Below are 13,292 nucleotides of genomic sequence, written 5' to 3'. Positions count from 1 at the left end.
GCCGAGACATGACACACAGGCCGGAATTTCTGAAGATGACCAATATCTGAAATTGACATTGATTTTAGTAAGAGAATAATCTTAATTTCATATGGTTCTGTACTATGCCCGAAAAACTTGTTAATATTTGTGGACAGTGGTATCATTAGTTGCATCCGCGGCAGCAAGTAGAAGTGTTAAGAAAATTAGAGGAGCAGTATGGTATTCATGAGGCTACTCTTCCCAAAAGATTGAAAAAGCCTATCATAGTTCGTCCAAATATACGGACATTAACAGCGTTTACTGAACAAAAGGAAAAAGAACTCGCTGACCATTTGCTGATGGTGGCGAAATAGTTTTATGGTGTGACCTAACAGAAAGAAGGTGAACTGCTTACGAATTTGCTGAAGGAAACAACTAAAAGCATGTACTTGAATGGCGTGGTGTCTCTGGCACTATGTGGGAATGTTGGTTGCCGAGAGCTGTTCGGAAGGAAACCGCACGGGTACGATAGACACTGTCTAGATGGCGCAGTGACGAATGCAACAGCGTCGGCACGGTAGTTCAGCGTGTTCGGTCATAGAGATAGCTTCCTCTGTAATAAAAAAAAACCGAGAGAATGGATTAACGGTGAAATTGACTCGCTGTCATGGAACGTACGGCACGAATAAATCAACGAAGGAAATTACATAAAAAAGTGAGATGGAGGTCTCGGGTTCGAAAGCTCGTGCAGCACATATTTTCAATTGTCTAAGCCGATACCGCAGACCAATGCATCTAACATGAACAGTTTCGTCCGCTTCATTTTCCTTCTCACCCCTTTCACCTTAAATTTACGTAAGAAGTCAGCAAACAGCATTTCTTGCTGTTGAGACAGGGTGGATCACCGATAAACTGGTTCTAAGATGGCTGAGACATTACGTAGAACAGACACAGCTGCGCTTGCAAGTCCATCCCTTCTGGTTATGTACGCTCATTCCTGCCACAGACCCCTAATGAGTTACAGTTTGTGCAAATAAAATGACATCTCATGGTCTCCTTGCCACCGCACATTTCCCATCAGTTATAGACATTAAACACACGTATTTCTTTCTACGAACCAAGTAAGTCTTCCTATAACGAAGAAAACAGTCTGTACATTAGAGTTCATTCATATCAAAAACTGTGTACGGCAAACGTCCATGTTCTATTTACGGCTGCTTACATCAAGGTTACAGGAACTGATAAAGCTGTTTCTGGCTGTAAAAATACAGGAATATTTCCACTCAATACAGTTGTGTTCTGGGAGGAAGACTTCATTCCAATGAATGAATCACCCGTGGAGGTACAGACGGTAAAAGGAAGAGACGAATCAAACGTAGATGATGAAAATTATTGCAGCGGAGCAGTGTTGTATATTCTAGATATTTCTTGAATACCTAGACTGACAACAAACCCATTACGATCAAGCAAATCAAGGGCTAAATAACACTTCGGAATTCTAGCGTCCACTCCAAGGAAGAAGATAATGGAAGAAACGAAAGTGACAAAGAATATTAAGAAATGTTCTTCTACAAACACTGCTTAAAAGCAAGTATTAAAGCATAAACAACAGAATTAGAAGAGAAATTGGCTCTTTTTTGACGATAGCAGTTCGTTGAATGATACTGATAACGAGGCAAAACTATGTGAAGATGATGAAGTGGGTAATTTTGACACTCATGAACTAGTCTTCAGTTCGTTCCAGACAAATGGTACATCAGAGATGTGCCTCTTCGGTGGAGGATTCGGTCGTGTTGGAGAATTGTGGTATCGATGCGTCCTGTGTTCTGGCGGATTCATGCAGACCGCCGTACAACCAGTTTAGCAGAAAACTTCAGATATGACTACTGCCTTAGAAAAAATTAAATTTAACAAGTTGTACTTACGATTTACAGTTAACAATACATTTCATTTCTGAAAACCATCAATTATACAAAAATAACCTACGGATATCTTGAATTTCGCTATTTCATGAAAACAGTTAAGGAGCTTGACGGTCTTCTTGCCCACACATCCTGCCTCATAACGCTGCCACCACGGAAGTATTGTGCGCCGTTTCAGAGACTGTTCTGCGTACATTACTTCATCTTGCAATAAATTTGTGAAGCGTACTCCTCTTTTGTGCGAAGAAATTGGATAACCGCTCTTTGTTGTAATAAGGTGGTACCCATCAAGCAACGAACTGCGGAACGGCTGTCCAAAAATGAGGAAGTTTTTGCGAAGCCGTTAACTCCGCTGGTGCAAGTGGAAACGGCACCACATTTTTACCCACAGGCACTGCATAAACCACCGCTATAGTGAAGGTCAACTTTTCAATAGAAAATATCTTACTTAGGCTATACTAAAAAACTTTCTGATAAGAGCAATAGTCTGTTGAACAACCGAATTCACGGCAAAGTCTTAATAGAAAAATTACCAGCGAATGAGAACGAATGGGTTCAAGGGATCTTTTAATTAACCGACTAAGTGGTATAATGGGTTATCCAGAGATCATGTTATTTATTCACTCTGAATTCCCTGTCAATGTTGATCATGACTCTTCTTAGTGAAATGTTGGAACAACAAAATCAAATTTTAACTACCAACATCGCACTGCTGTTTAAATGTTGTATGACAACAACATATTTCAGATGCAATGAAACTTTTAATAAATAGATGGTTGAAAAACTGGAAATTGAACCTGCCATTAAAATACAAAAACCTTATACGCCGAATACAGCTGATCTGAAGTTTATCATGGAGGAGCTGGTAGACGGCAAACTATATATTATGGACGTGTTACTGTTCAAGAAAGGCGATATTAGCTGAGGGTACAAGATGTATTGACAAGTACACATCTGGGTGGTTACTTACAGCTGAAGTCAAAATATCATCATTGGTAGAAGCATTGAAATAGAAACCGTTAGAGAAGAGAGCTAGAAAAATCTCTGATCCTTAAATGCTTCGTGAACAAGTAGAATCTTTCACCAACCAGTTAAATAATAACAATATTCTGAGGTCGTACGCACTGTATTAAAATCATCACCGGAACGTCATGGTAACTAAGGTCTATTTATTCTTAATTTAGTATGTCCTGTCTCTGTTAGAAACGTCCGGCAAAAACAGGATACATCTGTAGTGCACAAAACGACGAGTAAGACAGAAGTGTATCAAAATTAATAGAGGAACATAAAGGTAAACGTTATCTGTATACACGGATAGATAAACTGAAGCGTAACATGCCCTTGCAGTCAGGAAACCACTGGGTTCAATTTGATGCGAGTGGTTCGTACGTGGGCTGTATACTGTGGCAACAAAGACGACCCAGCAAGATACTAATTTCTCTCAGAAAGAGGACTCAGTGACGTATGACCTCTATTACTGAAGAGGGTGTGCATGAAGATGATATTGATGGATGGTGGCGATCGTGTATAGTAACAAGCGACATCGGACAATTACTCTCAAATTTCAAAAACACATGATGTCACGCACGAATGGGGATTTATTACTCGAAAAAGAAAATCGTAGACACGGCTCACAGCGCAAATCAGCTCTCCCACATGACAGCAGAGTACAACCACATTCCAGTACAAAGCACCGCGATTTGTTACCTCACAATGCAAGCATGGAAGCCAATCTCTCGGAATACACTCTAGGGCAGCCGCGAAGGCTTGCTGTAAACGTCGTTGAATTTACTGACAGTAAAAACAACAAAGGAATGACAGTGTTGAAAGAAAAGTTGCTAGAATGTGCTAGTAAAATGTTCCAATTGAATACATAGTGTGTAAATCATGGCATACGGACGAAACGCAGATTGGACACTGCCCCAAATAAGCGGAAGAAACGACTTCACAATAAATATCCCATTAATAATGTCTATGATTGTATTAAAAAATGTCGAGTGACGAGGATCTCCCGTCGGATAGACCGTTTGCCGGGTGGAAGTCTTCCGATCTGACGCCACTTCGGCGACTTACGCGTCGATGGGGATGAAATAATGATTATTAGGACAACACAACACCCAGTCCCTGTGCGGAGAAAATCTCGAACTCAGCCGGAAATCAAACCCGGGCCCGTAGGACTGACATTTTTCGCGCTGACCACTCGGCTACCGGGGGCGGATGATGAGCGTATTATTATGCAGCAAATTCAGCAGTATCACGAACTATACATGGATAACATCACTCGTTTCGTCGCGCTAAATGTAGATCAAAGCTAGCAAGGAAATTTTAAAAATATATGTTGTGTCCAGGGCAACTGGTTTTTAAAAGAGTCAGAAAAACAATCGATCATGTGAGAACGACACAGCATGCTTCAACAAAGACATAATATATCAAATTTCTTACGAATTAAATGAAGTACTAAAATATAACCGTGAGTGATTTATTCAGACGAAACGTTAGTTCTTATACATGATGTTGTGAATGTATTTCTTCATAGTGATTTGGTAGCATACGTATCGTCAACTGAAAGATCCCCTTTCAAGTTTAACTGCTGCGCTATCTAGGATACTGACTTAACCAACGTGCAGCTCTTCACAGCGCCACACTCGTAGGAATATTGGAGTGTGCGCCTTTTCTATCTCCCTCCCTGTCTGTTGGGTGTAAACGTAAAGCTGCTGCCATCCAGCCCAGGAATCCGTTACGAATTGCCTCGTAATACCTCGCTATGAAATTTCACTTCAGTCCGCACAGAGTCGCTGTTCACGAGGACTCCAAGAAACAATCCTCTGGAAGATGTGCTTCGCAAACGCGGAGGAAATGGTACCACAGCACAGTAGCTATTATCACTTCAGTTTGTGAAAGCTTACGTTTTATGACGGGTTTAAACACAGTTTTCTTGAGTGCTACTACTCCAGAGAGTTTATGAACAAGCTCAATGATATGTATCCTCCTGAGCTAACTCTGACGACAGCTTACAACATATTATTGTATTTTCATTCGGTATTTTCCAGCGCCTAGCAAGGGCCAAAGCCTTTGTAACGATAGATCATTAAATAAACACAGTAATGTTTCAGCGCCTTGATACTGTACCATAAAGTACCTAGCTCGGAGTCATAACACAGACTCCTCTACCAGTCTTAACTGAAAATGTTTAGAATATGACAAACTCATTTTACAGTACACACTTACCATATGTGTGCTGCAACGTTTCCAAAAGCTAATACCTGGAACAAAAGGAAAGAGTAATAGTTTTGGAGAAGTACTCTGAGTAAAATGGAAGTTATTCAGAACTATCCATACAATACATTATTGCTAAGGAACGCAATTATGTTTCAAAAATTATCTATTAGCCTGGTACTTCAAATTATAACCTTTTACTGCTCCTAAAATGTTATCTGTATTCGTAAATATAAAATTCCTCAATACATCGCCCTGATGTGTAACGACGAGACAATTCTAGTTCATGTTTTTTCATGCAGCAAAACCGTCTTACGAAACTGCCTGGCAGATTAAAACTGTGTGCCGCACGAAGACTCGAACTAGGGACCTGGTGAAACTTCCTGGCAGATTAAAACTGTGTGCCCGACCGAGACTCGAACTCGGGACCTCCCGAGTTCGAGTCTCGGTCGGGCACACAGTTTTAATCTGCCAGGAAGTTTCATATCAGCGCACACTCCGCTGCAGAGTGAAAATCTCATTCTAGGGACCTGGTGTTTCGCGGCCAACTGTTCTACTGACGCTTTTTAATATAACAGCTCTTTCACTGGAAAACTGACTTAGACATTACAGCGCAAAAATGAACATCGCAGTTTGCCAGCCATTGAATATTACAGTATATCAGATACAATCTTATGGTTTCGACAAATCGATAAAGAATTTCCATAAAAACTGTCTATTTTCATACTGATACTATAAACCAATAATGCCGCTTTAAAGTTTTGTGTTTTGACACTATTACACACGCAATCTGACTGTCACACAAGTTCTGTACATTAGCTTACAAAATTTGAAAAACTACTTTCTGAAGTAGGAAAAGCACAGCTTCTTGGAAATAGCGTGCTTCAGGCCCGTGCATCAATGACAGCGATAGATTCTCAAGGGATGTCCTTGTAATCAGAGCTAGTTGCTCTCGGATCCACTTTTAACTATTCATGTGACCGCTGCAAGTGTATCCATGAACTATTGTGTCAGCTAGATGGCATTGTTGACAATCAATTTGTTTCACAGAGTCCGATTGCGTACAGCCTTTCATTGGTGCTAACTATGGCGCTAACTGCCTTGTACCATGACGTTTTTATATTAGACGTGAGCACATTAGAACTAATGTTTTTTCAAATCTCAGTCCAATCAATGTTTGGAAACTCTCTTCTATTTTGTTCCTTCCTTCGCTTTTCTTTCGTTCCCGCATTATGGCTCTTGCCGTTAAGTGTTGTAACTGTCTGATTTCAGCACTTACATAACTGAACTCAACATAGAAAACCCTCACATGCTGTAAACGACTGTTGAGGTTCTGCACGTCCATCAGGGAAATCAGGCTTCGAGGATTGATGATATCAAAAAATTGGCTGGTTATGCTTTCTCGCGAGTCTCTTATTAAATTAACTTGCCTTTTGATAAAAAGGGAAGAGGCTATATCCGTTATATCAGTTAATCCTAGTCCACCACTTTTAGGAACTATAGTGGCTATTTTAGCACGTTCTCTGAACAGTTCACCTTTCCACGACAAGTTTGTGATTTTGGACATTATTCTCCTCGCTGTCATTCTCGGTATTGGAAACAGCTGGGCAGTATAATAATCTTTGGAAAGGATGCATGAGTTGATATACTTTGTTCTTTGAACTTGGTTCATATATCGAGTTAAATCCTCTATAATAGCTCCTTGCACTTTGTCTGCTGCAACGTTTTAGTGGGGCAACATTTTAGTGGGGCATGCTCTCAGGGTTATCCCGGGTGTTTTAGGTTGTCGAGCTAATATTGCCCACTCGACGATGACATTATCAAAACCTCTTAAGATTTAACATCTTACACTGGCTCCAGATGCTCTACAGTACGTATCAGTGTTGCTAGCTTGGTTACCTCTTCATTATTCCTTATAATGACCCCTATATCGTCAGCATAGGATCTTATAACTGTTTTATTTCCCGATAATGGTAAGCTTTTTAATCTAGCATCGACATGTCGGAGGAACGGTTACAGTGAAGTGGCGAAGAGCGACATGGACACAGGATTTCCTTGAGGAACACCTCGTTTTATTTGTATCGGACTGGATTGTTGACAGTTCACACCTGTTTTTGCATTTATTCCAGTTGCTATGTTCTTTATCAACTGTATGATCCTATCGTTGAAACCCATTTTCTTCAACGTCTATAGAAGACATTCATGATATACTACATCGAAGGGTTTATAAAAATCTAAAAAAAAAGCGCACTTTACGTTTGTTACAGGAGTTATTGCAAAGATATCCCTGAACTCTCCTAGATTTTGTAAAACGGTTCTACCTTGGGCGCAGTTCTAATGTTTACTAGTAATTTTATCTGTAAAGCATGAAATTCTCCAGTTTACTATTCTAGCTATTAATTTATAATGACAGTTCAGCAGTTAAATTTGACGAAAATTATTTAAATCTTTGTTTCCACTACTTTTCGGCACAAGAACAATTTTACTCTCCTTAAGCTCAGCCGGAATCATTGTACCCAGAATACCCTTATTTGCAATGTCTGTGATTTTCGCACACACTATTGGCCACTTAGGATGTAAAACTCTGCTCGCTGACCATCCGGTCCTGGTGATTTTTTGGGTGGTGAGGCACACAGAGACTCACACACGTCCTCTTCACTGACTACCTCGAGAAAATTTTCTTTGTTATCTTCTGTCAGCTGTGGGGCTACGATGTCAAGGAATTCTTCCAATTATGCATCACTACTTTGATGTACAGAATATAGCTCGCAATAATAGCGATAAATCTCGTTCATGATATCCTCCTGGGTTCTGAGAATCGTACCGGTTTTTTTTTTCGAATTTCATCAATAATAGTCCTCCTCTCGTTTTTCGTATGCTTCGCTAAATGATGCAGCGAAGTAGTTTCGTCTTCTGACACCGAATTTGCCTTCGATTTTATTTTCATCCCTTCCATTCGATTTCTCTTGATATTAAGTAACTTGGCTTTGACTTGTTTTATGTCTGCTATCCGAAGTAGTGAGCCTGTTGAGACCTGATCATATAGATAATATAGAATAGTAGTATACTATAGTGCATTTCATGTCTCTTGCGCTCTGGGCACTGTATTGAATAAGAATAGCAGTGGCATATCTACTACGAGCACACAGGCATATTGCCCAAGCTTCTTTAACCAGGTATTCTTCTAAATAATGATTTGATAACAAGGAAATGTTCAAATTCCACTGATTCTTGAATCTGTGAACTATCTGTCTTGTTAGATTAATGCAAGCTACGACACTTGAATGGTATGAAGAGTACGTAGGAATGGTTTCTACTTTTGTCACGGAAGTTTCAAGATTTTTAGAACTATATTATCTAGCAATCCTGCTACGAGATATTGTCGTGAAATAAGAGAACTCAACAATGGAGGGGTATTGGATTTCCCATATATCCCTTAATTCTAAACTAGTAACTAGTTGTTTTAGTTCACTTGATAAATTAAAATTAGGTAACTGATCTTTTCGATTTAAAACACAATTAAAATCATCTACAAGGAATAACTGTCTTGGATTTTTCCTTGACAAGTATATCAGTTCATCTTTGAAGATACGTGCCCTGTCAGGTGGGTGAGAACTTCCTGAAGGGGCACACAAGTTGATGATAGTCACATCACAGTGATTTAGTCCCATTCCCCTTCCGGATTCCAGTCGTTCCACCTCACTTACTATAATCCCTTCCCTCACCAAAACAGTTGTTCCAACACTTGTTTCGTAAGACACATTTATGTAACTGACGTAACCGGGAATTACTAAATATAAGAAAGCAATATAAGTCTCGGATTCGTACAAAAATTCTTTAACTGCCGATAATTTCAAACCAGACGTAATTTTATTTACGTTTATAGTGGTGACAGAATAAGATTCCGTCATTGCGCTGTCACTATGTAGTAGTTGTTTTGATGAACGAAGTTAGTTTCATGTGGTCGAGGGTTCAGTAAGACTACTAACAGTTTTCTGGGAGGACTGAACAGGGAATAACACTTCAATCAGTTTATTAGTTGCTGACCCCTTTTTTTCTACTTCTGAGGTTTTCTCTTGTACCGCTAGCAGACTGGTTTCCTTGTGAACTTTCAGATTTTTCCTCCAGTGATTCGTGTAGGACCGTTTCGTACCGAAAATTCTTTGGGCTTGGGTCGCCCTTTCCGGATTTCCCTTACCTTGGTTAAGAGCTACATTCACACTTGGTAGCGTTTCTATTTTACTTCGCGGCTCATCCGGAGCAGCAGCAGGCGCTTTTGCAATTTCTATTGCTGGCGCCTGCCCTGCAGTGTTGACCGTGATTTCATTTTGGCCACCACTTCCTTATTCTTTATTAATATCACTTACTTCCTGATCGAGGGAAACAAATGGAGACAGCAGTTTTGGCACCTCTACCTGAATTTGTTTATTAACACACAGCTGCTGATCTTTGCAATGAGCTACTTCACCTGTTGTTTCTTACAAATTAATACCGACTACACCCCCTTCATTTTCTGGTACTGTATGTTTATTATCTTCCTGTTCATCTGTTTCCATTCGCATTCAGCCTTCCGGTTGCTCTGCCTGCTCATCGCACTGTTTTTGCTTGCGAACTGAGGGAGTTGTACAGGACATCTCGTCCTCTGAACGACTATCAGTTGTCTCCAGAAGTAGATTTTTCGGTTGCATTTCAGTTTCACTAATAGTGATAACAGCTTCCCTTTATTGTTAAAGGAGCAAATTGACTGTTAACGTGAAGGGGGACGTCAGCTTGGCCCGCTGCGTTAACAGCCTCAACCAGTTGATCCGGGCTATTCTTTGATAACAATCATTTAAGGTAGGTTTCTGACGCTGTATCAAATTACTTTCAAGAACAACAGTTCGCCGCGGTTATTCCTGTCTGAGTGGCTGGTTTCGTTACGTATATGACATATAGCTTCCTGACCTGTATAAACAATTTGTGCCTTACACCCACAAACAGTTGTATGAGGCGGAATATTTGTCTTAACGTCCATCTGTGCACAGCTTACCCCGTTGAAACAATGCAGTTTAAAGCGAGGCGACCATCTTTCATTTACAATTGATTTAACGTCCCCGAAGTTTGAAACAGCTTCTTAATCTTATAATTTTCAAGATTCAAGACACGCACGGTTTTGTAATCAATCTCAGCTCTGCAGATGGAAACCTTACTTTTATAAAGATTTCTATGCACAAAATCAACTTCATAGCCCACGTTATCAACAATCGCAGCACTGAATAACTTGACAAAAACACAGTATTTTTCCTGATCTAGTTGCCAGGTATAGTTTCTGAAATGAGACCAATTACCTGTGTAATCCAATCATCTGTTTCAAGGGATGTCGGCTGAACAGGACGGAATTCTTTGTCAAAAAGCAAATACCAGAGTCTTCTTCCTGAGGTTTGTAGCCATGGTTAATCCAACGACGAAATTTTGGCTAAACAACCGACATTCAATTAGCAGCAGCAGGACCAGAAGGAGCGATCAGATCACAAGGAATATGAAAGAACGCGTGGATTAACGGACGGATAGCACTCGGCGAAGCACTAGTACAGCGATGTAAACACGGAAGTACCGCGCAGCAGTAAACAACGTCCACTCGCCAGCGCGGCTGAAACAGGAGCTACCCAAGCATGACTCATGACCCGTTCTCACAGCTTCAATTCCTCCAGTACCTCGTCTTCTATCTTCCAAACATCACAGAAGCTCTCCTCCAAAACTTGGAAAAGTATCACTCTGGAAGGAAGAACAGTGAAGCTTCTGTGAAGTTTGGAAGGTAGGACACGAGGTATTGGAGGAATCAAACCTGTGAGGACGGGTCATGAGTCGTGCTTGGGCAGCTCAGCGCGTTCGGTCAGAGGGTTTATTACCCTCTGTAATAAAAAAAAACTGAGTGAACGGATCAACCAAGTGCCTGAACGAGTGTCATAGGACGTCCGCCCCGAACGAATTCAACGAACAATATAGAACAAAATGAGATAAAAAAGGCCGGTAGAGCACTTGCCCGCGAAAGGCAAAGGTTCCGAGTTCGAGTCTCGATCGGACACACAATTTTAATCTGCCAGGAAGTTTCCTATCAGCGCACACTCCACTGAAAATTTCATTCTGGAAACGTCCTCCAGGCTGTGGCAAAGCCATGTCTCCCCCGTATCCTTCCTTCTAGTAGTGCTAGTTCTACAAGCTTCGCAGGAGAGCTTCTGTGAGTTCTGAAGGTAGGAAACGGAGTACTGGCAGAATTGAAGCTTTGAGTCGTGCTTGGGTAGCCAGTCGGTAGAGAACTTGCCCGCGAAAGGCATAGGTCCCGATTTCGAGTCTCGGACAGCACACAGTTTTAATCTGCCACGAAGCTTCATGCCAGCGCACACTCAGTTGCAGTGTGAAAATTTCATCCTGAAAGCCATCTTACATTCTCGCCGCTAGTATGTCAATCGTCACCATAACGGGCACTCCGCCTTATCATGTATTCCGTCCAGAGGCTGAGAGTACACAATCTGCATTACAATAATTACTGATGTAAGACTTTCATATTTCGCATGCACATATAGCGAACACGAGTCAGAATTACATACGTAGGGCACCACATCATCAACCTGCGGTCTGCTGTAGTGGTCAGACTCAATATATGATTTTCAGTTTTTTTCCATTCTCATTTATGCTGCTTTCCTACATCGGCCTTCATAAAGGCAAACTGTTAATCGATGAGAACTGACAGAACAGAGACTACACGATTGTTAGACTGACGGAGCTCACAGCAACCTCTCCTGTTGCTTTGTAACAATGTACGGACAAGACAAGAATGCAGCAACAGCACGTTCTAACAAAGCGACCACACAACAGACAGCCACATGGCCTATCGAAGAAATTATTCTCACTTTACGGTATCAAAGACGCTCAAAAAACTTGAAAGTCGATTTTCTCAAGAATTTTTGAGAGTTGCATCGAAATGCTTTGGCATATTGAGTCCAGAAATTCACGTACCATAGGTACAGAAAAATTTAAAAATGCGACTGCTGTGTGCTCTGGTTATAAAACAGACCCATCTGTTGCCAACATTGTAATCATGACAAGTCAGAGAAAGTAGTAAAGAGAAAATGACCACGAGTATCCGGCTCGTTTCTTTTCGAATGTACCTTATAAATTCCCAACCATTAACATTGTGATTCTCAAGTGATTACAGTAACAATTTGCAACCAATATAGTTCGTAACTAAAGTGCTGTTTTGCAAAATCTTGCATGTAAATAGGACGTCGTGAGAGCTCCGTCAATCCATTTGATCCACTAATCCTACAACACAAGAACATATTCGTGATAGGCTTGACTTTAAGTCTGTCTCTAGTACGAACTAACTGCTACTCGTCGATCCGTACGACACAGTCAAGGTTGTTAACAGCTCATTGGGTTTTGTGCAGTTTTTCTGTTACAGTATTCCGTCGAAAGAGTTAAGAATGCCACAGGTATTTGGCTCGAAGCTTCAACCCTCCACATATGTTGCCTGTTCAAAAGTAGCCATATATCCCTATGTTATGTAAAACTGACTACTAGAAGCAGCGAAAGGCTGACTCTCCAGTATAAAAGGTGGTGCGGTGTAATGTGTTGTCAGCAGAGAGGCAGTAACAGCAAAATCGGTATGTCGGGAGCACTCATTAATTTCGAATGTGGATGTCCCCTGAGTAACAAATCCGTCAGAGGGATTTAAGCCCTTTTAAAGAAGCTGCTCAAGTCAACTATTAGTGAAATGAAATGATCGTATGGCATTGTTGGCCGGGAGGCCCCATGCAGGGCAGTTCGGCCGCCGTATTGCAAGTCCTCTTTAGTTGACACCACTTCGGCGACTTGCGTGTCAATGATGATGAAAATGATAATGAAGGACACACAACACCCTGTCCCCTGCCAGGAGTCGAACCCAGCCCCTCTTGCGTGGTAGGCGGAAACGCTACCGCTACGCCTCAGAGGCGGACAACTATTAGTGATTGACTGCGAAGTGGGAACGCCAGGGAAGAACGATAGCTAAACCAGGGCCCAAAAATTTTCAAATGTGTGTGAAATCTTATGGGACTTAACTGCTAAGGTCATCAGTCCCTAAGCTTACACACTACTTAACCTAAATTATCCTAAGGACAAACACACACACCCATAAACGAGGGAGGACTCGAACCTCCGCTGGGACCAGCCGCC

Source organism: Schistocerca cancellata, chromosome 6, assembly GCF_023864275.1.
Source record: "Schistocerca cancellata isolate TAMUIC-IGC-003103 chromosome 6, iqSchCanc2.1, whole genome shotgun sequence".
Taxonomy (NCBI): domain Eukaryota; kingdom Metazoa; phylum Arthropoda; class Insecta; order Orthoptera; family Acrididae; genus Schistocerca; species Schistocerca cancellata.
This window is presented reverse-complemented; position numbering follows the sequence as displayed.